Here is an 8,713-nt window from a genome sequence, read left to right as displayed (position 1 = left end):
GAACGAGATCTAGAACCTACATGCTGATGCTCACGATTTCGATAGTCATACCGGTGATTTGGAGGAGATCTCCCGAAAAGTCTTTAGTGCTCATTTCGGTCAACTCTCCATTATCTTTCTTTGGTTGAGTGGGATGTACTTCCACGGTGCCCGTTTTTCCAATTATGAAGCATGGCTAAGCGATCCTACTCACATTGGACCCAGTGCTCAGGTAGTTTGGCCAATAGTAGGGCAAGAAATTTGGAATGGTGATGTAGGCGGGGGTTTCCGAGGAATCCAAATAACCTCTGGGTTTTTTCAGATTTGGCGAGCATCCGGAATAACTAGTGAATTACAACTCTATTGTACCGCAATCGGTGCATTGATTTTTGCATCGTTAATGCTTTTTGCTGGTTGGTTCCATTATCACAAAGCTGCTCCCAAATTGGCCTGGTTCCAAGATGTAGAATCCATGTTGAATCACCACTTAGCGGGGTTATTAGGACTTGGGTCTCTTTCTTGGGCGGGACACACCAAATCCATGTATCTTTACCGATTAACCAATTTCTCGACGCTGGGGTTGATCCTAAAGAGATACCACTTCCTCATGAATTTATCTTGAATCGCGACCTTTTGGCTCAACTTTATCCTAGTTTTGCCGAAGGAGCAACCCCCTTTTTCACCTTGAATTGGTCCAAATATGCAGAATTTCTTAGTTTTCGCGGAGGACTAGATCCAATAACCGGTGGTCTATGGTTGAGCGATATTGCACACCATCATTTAGCTATTGCTATTCTTTTCCTGATCGCTGGTCATATGTATAGGACCAACTGGGGTATTGGTCATGGACTTAAAGATATTTTGGAGGCTCATAAGGGCCCATTTACAGGACAAGGCCATAAGGGTCTCTATGAAATCCTAACAACGTCATGGCATGCTCAATTATCTCTTAACCTAGCTATGCTAGGCTCTACAACTATTGTTGTAGCTCATCATATGTACTCTATGCCCCCCTATCCATACCTAGCTACCGACTATGGTACACAACTTTCCTTGTTCACACACCACATGTGGATTGGCGGATTTCTAATAGTCGGTGCTGCTGCACATGCAGCCATTTTTCTGGTAAGAGACTATGATCCAACTACTCGATACAACGATCTATTAGATCGCGTCCTTAGACACCGCGATGCAATCATATCCCACCTTAACTGGGTATGTATATTTCTGGGTTTTCACAGTTTTGGCTTGTACATTCATAATGATACCATGAGTGCTTTAGGCCGTCCCCAAGATATGTTTTCGGATACCGCCATACAATTACAACCCATCTTTGCTCAATGGATACAAAATATCCATGCTGGCGCGCCTGGCGTAACAGCTCCTGGTGCAACAACAAGTACCAGCTTAACGTGGGGAGGCAGCGAGTTAGTAGCTGTAGGCGGCAAAGTGGCTTTGTTACCTATTCCATTAGGAACCGCAGATTTTTTAGTCCATCACATTCACGCATTTACTATCCATGTGACTGTATTAATACTTTTGAAAGGTGTTTTATTTGCTCGCAGTTCCCGTCTGATACCTGATAAAGCAAATCTTGGCTTTCGCTTCCCTTGCGACGGGCCTGGGCGAGGGGGAACATGTCAAGTATCCGCCTGGGATCATGTTTTCTTAGGTCTATTCTGGATGTATAATTCCATTTCGGTAGTTATTTTCCATTTCAGTTGGAAAATGCAGTCGGATGTTTGGGGTACTATAAGTGATCAAGGGATAGTAACTCATATCACAGGGGGAAACTTTGCACAGAGTTCCATTACGATTAATGGTTGGCTTCGAGATTTCTTGTGGGCACAGGCATCCCAAGTAATTCAGTCTTATGGTTCTTCATTATCCGCATATGGTCTTTTTTTCTTAGGCGCTCATTTTGTCTGGGCTTTCAGTTTAATGTTTTTATTCAGCGGCCGTGGTTATTGGCAAGAACTCATTGAATCTATCGTTTGGGCTCACAACAAATTCAAAGTTGCTCCTGCTACTCAGCCTAGAGCCTTGAGCATTATACAAGGACGTGCTGTAGGAGTAACCCATTACCTTCTGGGTGGAATTGCCACAACATGGGCATTCTTCTTAGCGAGAATTATTGCAGTAGGATAGTGGCTAGGAGGATTTGAAAGGCATTATGGAATTAAGATTTCCCAGGTTTAGCCAAGGCTTAGCTCAGGACCCCACTACTCGTCGTATTTGGTTTGGTATTGCTACCGCACATGATTTCGAAAGTCATGATGATATTACTGAGGAACGTCTTTATCAGAACATTTTTGCTTCTCACTTTGGGCAGTTAGCAATAATCTTTCTATGGACGTCTGGAAATCTGTTTCATGTAGCTTGGCAAGGAAATTTTGAATCATGGATACAGGATCCTTTACACGTAAGACCTATTGCTCATGCCATTTGGGATCCTCATTTTGGGCAACCCGCGGTGGAAGCCTTTACTCGAGGAGGTGCTGCCGGTCCAGTGAATATTGCTTATTCTGGGGTTTATCAGTGGTGGTATACAATTGGATTGCGCACCAATGAAGATCTTTATACTGGAGCTCTTTTTCTATTATTTCTTTCTACTGCAGTGCCGGAATGCAAGCAATGTTCAGTTACAGGTGAATACCCTCCGTCTCACCAAAAGCAAGGAAAGTAGGAGTTACTTGAGGCATAAAAGCAAGAATGCCAGGATTTCCCATGAATTGCAGAGAAGTGGACTGGGTCTGATCGTATGAAAGAAATTCCTCCTCGATCAACATCGTAGGGGACATCGTTGGTTAAGTGGCGGGGGGAAAAGCTAGTTCTTTCTAAAAGCAAAGGATCCATAAAATGGACCAATCGAGCAACTACGGCAATGCTCGATGCTATTTCGGGGCCTATGAGTAAGCGAAATGAAAGGACAGGTCAAGTACAGGAATAGGTAAGGTTTTCTGTCGCATTTCTTTCTATAGCATTGCTGAATTGCTTTATGCACTTGTCGGCCTACTCAGCGAATGTATGGATTCGGCCGGGAGGTTGGTAAGCCAGTCTAATGCTGGAAAGGCTGAATTGGAATAAGTGGATATGGCTTGCTCGCCAGCGAATTACGTGCAGGAATGGAAAAAGGACAGCAGGTTAGCCCCGGGCTTAAGTCATTTGAACGAAGGAATGTTGAAGGCAGGCGTGTAGCTGGGTGAAAAGGTTTGGCTGTTAGGAAAGTAAGTTCAAGCAGAAAGAATGGAAAGAAAAACAATTGGTTTAGAATAAGTAATTTAGAAAGTAGTAGTTGACTTTCTTAAGCAAGTAGTGGGGCAAGCAAGATAAAGTAGTAACGAATATAGGAAGAAGGGTTACACAGCTTTCTTTCCTATTAGTAACCGCTACGCGCCTTGCTACCAAGTGCCAGTAGTGTAGGAGATCCCTGCAATAAGAGTAGTGAGCGAAATCGGTTGCTTGTTGCTAGCGGGAAGGAAGGAAAGGTCAGATTACCAAAAAAGCCAGCTGCATGTATACTCGTAGGAAAGACAAGATCAGATAGAACCGATAGAAAGTAAGAAGGGTAAGCAATCCTCTGATTCTATTTTTATAGTCGTCCGTCATTCGATCGATAGTGCAAGCCTAAAAGTCAGCTATTTAAATAGTCAGGTATTGAAATAGCATAGTATTAAAAGGGTACCAAACTTCTATAATAGTACCGAAGGCCTTTTCTTGTCTCACCGGATATGAAATGCAACCTTCTACTAATAGTATGGGGGATAATATATTTTCCTCTAATTAGTACCCTAAGGAAACTCTTTTTTTCTGCACGAACGATATAGAACTACTATCTATGTATTTGGTTACCTATGACCTATTACCAACTTAACTATGTTGGTCTTTCCCATTGAATGTCAGTCTTGAAACATTGCCTTGTATATTCAGAACAGTAATGAAATGTCTCTGAATCTGGTATCCAAACGTTGTAAGTCGTACCCGGTTATACGTATCACCCAACAACACGTTAAGGATGGTATCTCTTGAATAGGCGTATGAAAGATTTCTTGCTTCTTTCGAGGAACCGGACACTGGCGCTTGGGTAAGGCGTTCTCGCAGCAAAATCCTTCGTGAGGTTTATCTACTGGGCTTGAGTTTGAGGTCTACATCGTAGGTAGGGTCTTCTAAAAACCACATGAGCCTCTCACTCTTCTGTCTGAGGAGGGCAAATATAGGTATAGGTATAAAGCCTGGGCGAGTGTCTTTGTCCAGCGCGAGAAAGCTCGGAATTGAATGCGCAAAATGAATGCTTTGAAACAGTTGGTACTTTCTGATCGGAAGATGCTCTTTGACTTTCGCCTCTATTGTTCATACTTATTTATGTGCGGCCAGTCGTACTTCTGTTAAAAATCCTATCTTTGATACAAGATAAGAAACGCTTCGCGCCTCGCATTTGACGGGCGGAGTTCAATGGATGTTATTTCTCCTGAGCTTAATCTCGGAAGTGAGTTAGCGAATAATAAATTCTTTCCATTCTTCCAGATCATTCTTTCTTTTCCCACGACTCCGGGTTGGTTTTGCAGTAGAATGAGCTGCAGACTCCCAGTGTTATTTCAACCTTAAGTTCCATCGACTTAAGCGTAAGCGCCCCACCTTTTGAGAGTGCGAGAGATTTCCGCGGCCTGTAAACACATGGTTTTTCCAGCCGTGACCCTAATTTACTTACTGATTTGAAAACCTACCTCCGGCCACCCATTGGTTAGGATCGCCCTTTGGTTGGCGGAAGCGAGAATCATCTTTTTCTTTTTTGAAGTTCAATTTCTATCAGAGGACAATATGAATATTATACCATGTTCCATTAAAACACTCAAGGGGTTATACGATATATCGGGTGTAGAAGTAGGCCAACACTTCTATTGGCAAATAGGAGGTTTCCAAATTCATGCCCAAGTACTCATCACTTCTTGGGTCGTAATTACTATCTTGCTAGGTTCAGTTATCATAGCTGTTCGTAATCCACAAACCATCCCGACCGACGGTCAGAATTTCTTCGAATATGTCCTTGAGTCGAGACTTGAGCAAAACGCTTTTCCTTTGCTTTTATTTATTGTGTAGGCTATCGATTCCTAAACCAAGCCGGTGAGTGTCGCTTTTACACTTCAATTCAGAAATTGCCTTGTCACATAAACTCGTAAGTAGTGTTTCGGTTTGTTTCTTCGGTTCGGCTATCCGATGATGGATTGCTGCTTTCCGGAAGTTTTTGGCAATGAATTTATCGTATAAGAACTTGTTTTTTATTTCGCTGCTCGGCTACAAGTGTCGATGAAATCGTGCGCATAAACTCAACAATAGTCTAGTTTTGGGTATATTAGGTTTCAAAAGAAAGGCATTTGGATAGGTTTCTTCATTTTCATTTTCCATTCTTAAATGTTCCCTGTAGTATAGTAGGTTCTCCGTTGGTGTGCTCTTTCTGAATTAGGTTGGTAATTCTATTTTATCCTCTGTTTTTCTTGGTTGGACAAACCCAACCGGCGATTTCCGACAAGTCTTTCTGCTTAGAGCAAGAAGCAGAACCCAAATCAAGCTTTCTTTATTTTCATTTATGGATAACCAATTCATTTTATTAAGTGTAGGCGCCGGAATCATTGTTTCGGTTGCCATTTTTGCCGCTTATAAAGCGGGGCAAGTTTTTGGTCTTAGAGAACAAATCCACGCCCACACATTGGATATTGAGATTATAAAACTCAAAATAGAATCTGCACTAGGGAGGCTTTTGGAAGAAACTAATGTCCAATTACCGGAGGGACTCTCACTCCAGGATATAATTAAAAATATGGTTTTTCCTGGGGACTCCATAGAGGAGCAGATTCTGACATATAATCAAATATATCTTGAGCTGGTCGTTCGTGGCACCGCTAGTGCCCACTTTTTAGAATTTGTGAATTATTTGAATTAGCAGTTGCCACACTGTAGGCAACTAGCATTTCGTTTTGGAAGTTCGTGAAAGGAAAGAATGTTCTTGTTTTTCGTTGGAAAAACCAACGCCGACGTCAAGATCAGTCTCCTTTCTCTTTTCGGGAGCAGAGCTGAAAAAGATGTAGTTACCCTATGATGAGATTGAGTTCAACGGATATGAAGGATAGAAATATGCTATTTGCTGCTATTCCATCTATTTGTGCATCAAGTCCGAAGAAGATCTCAATCTATAATGAAGAAATGATAGTAGCTCGTTGTTTTATAGGCTTTCTCATATTCAGTCGGAAGAGTTTAGGTAAGACTTTCAAAGAAACTCTCGACGGGAGAATCGAGTCTATTCAGGAAGAATTGCAGCAATTCTTCAATCCTAACGAAGTCATTCCGGAGGAATCCAATGAACAACAACGATTACTTAGGATCAGCTTGCGAATTTGCAGCACCGTAGTAGAATCATTACCAACGGCACGCTGTGCGCCTAAGTGCGAAAAGACAGTGCAAGCTTTGTTATGCCGAAACCTAAATGTAAAGTCAGCAACACTTCTAAATGCCACTTCTTCCCGTCGCATCCGTCTTCAGGACGATATAGTCACAGGTTTTCACTTTTCAGTGAGTGAAAGATTTGTATCCGGGTCTACGTTCAAAGCTTCTACCGTAGAACAAATTCGAGAGGCCTTCGTACCCATAGACCTAATTCGAGAAGGCTTGATAGTCCTAAGAAAGGTGAGGGTGGGGGGTTCTATTATGGACGAATAAGGAAGAGGAATAGAATCTCATTCATGTGTTCATGCTAACAGAAGAGCGGATCCAATACACATAAGGCATCGGTTGTTCTTAACAGCGATGGCTATTCATTTAAGTCTTCGGGTAGCACCACCAGATCTTCAACAAGGTGGAAAAGAAGGAGCATGGCAGTAATTGTCAAGGCTCTTTCCTACGTGGAAGCCTACATCTTTGCTTGTAGGTCAGACCCAAGGAAGAAAAGAGCAAGAAAGTTTCGTCAACACATGGCTGGCCACTTGTCTTCTAAACCATGAGAAAATTTCTTCGGTAGTCAGTTTAGTCTATTCTAGGAGATGTTCCGTACTCAGGCTAGTCAGTGCAGTGCTTTTTCTTTTGACCAAATGCAATGTGATGTAAAGCACTTAAGATCTTTGTCAAGAAGGTGATGAAAGAAATGGGCAGCTTGTCCAGCCAATGGCTTACCAGCTTTCCGTCTTACCTGTCGAATGGCATGTGTCATATCTAATAGCAGATTGACCGCCACCAATATAGCAAGCTACGGGCCAGCAAGCAATCAATAGAAATATCAGTATGAAGAGGATGGAAAAGCTTACTGAATACTGAAAGGACAACTTGTTAAGTAGCCAGAGAATAAAGAAGTAGGCAGGAAAGGTGGTATTAAAAAGAGTAAGTAAGCACTAAAAAAGAAAGTGAGTCAAAGCTACTTAGTCTGAAAGTCTGCTTTCTCTTACGGCTAATCTATTTACTATCTAATTAACCTTTTCTGGATTCATGTCTTCAAGTACCACGTGTATTCTCTTGAGTGCCCTTTCTCTCATTCCGTGGACCTACCTTTCCTAGAAAGTACCCCTTTCTCTTCTTTTGCTCTTCGCCTCTTTAGGATGGTAGTTTTGAAGTTCAGTTGCTTTACCAGACATTGATTTCAGTGTAGTTTGACGGCCAGGTAAGGATGAAAAGAAGTAGTGGCCAGAGCTAGCTTAGAAATCCCAGGGCTACACACTACTCTTCTTGCTATAAAGCACATATTGATAAGTAAAAAAGAGAAGAAATTGGAAAGGATTTCTCTCTTTCACCCATCCATATCCAAGACTCTACAGTTGAGTCTGATTGTCTTAGCTCTTCTCATTCCTATTTAGATATTAAATATATAGTTATAAGTTCTATCTACCCCTCTATCATCTCTCTCTTCCTTTCCCATACATAATATTGGGAGTAATTAGAGGTAGCCGGGAGAACATGCATCTGCCTTGAATACTCGGCTTGCTTTGCCTATCCTATTCCCTCTTCCGAAAGATGGACAGACTGCTTTCAATGGGAAAGTGCTCCATCTCTCTCTGGTAAAGAGTAAGAAAAGGGAAGCCCTAGACAGAGATTTCTTATACCTGTCAGAAATCCGTCTTTTCATTTAGTTAGGACCTTATACCTTCTAGAGTAATGGTGTCAAGCATTCCACTAAGAAAACATAGTTACGTGCTGCTGGTGAGGCTGCTAGAGTAAAGTCTAGAGCTTAGTCAATGCGTCCGCAATAAGCTATCCTGACTTCATCTCCTATAAATTACTTACATACGTGGCTCACGAGCCCATCAATAAGGACTGACTGAAGGAAGGAACAGACCGTAGCTAAAGCCGAAGAAGATGCGAATGCGGATACGATACCAGCAGACGCGCCCCTGCCTCCCTCGCAGTCAAAACTCTCCTCTCCTCAGCTATAGTAATTGGTCACTTGTCCCTATCCCTAAATTTACATAGACCATCTCCCCTTCCCCCGTCCCTGTCAACTAGAAAGCTAGTAAGCAACCGATCGGCAAAACACAACCGGTCTAGCTTGGATTCAAAAATGTCATAAGGGGGATAGAGTGGTAGAAATGTTCTTTAAATGAAGGTGTGCACCGATATCTGTACGCACCATGAAAGAAGCCCCACAAGTGAATCTTGATTCTTGAATTAGAAGATCAGCTAAGCCTTATTTGGTCACTTCAGGTACAAGCATTCATAGTCATTATGGGAAATTCTTTTCTAAAGGAGATGTGTATTA

This window comes from Setaria viridis, unplaced genomic scaffold, assembly GCF_005286985.2.
Source record: "Setaria viridis unplaced genomic scaffold, Setaria_viridis_v4.0 scaffold_175, whole genome shotgun sequence".
Lineage (NCBI taxonomy): Eukaryota > Viridiplantae > Streptophyta > Magnoliopsida > Poales > Poaceae > Setaria > Setaria viridis.
Note: the sequence above shows the minus strand (reverse complement) of the source record.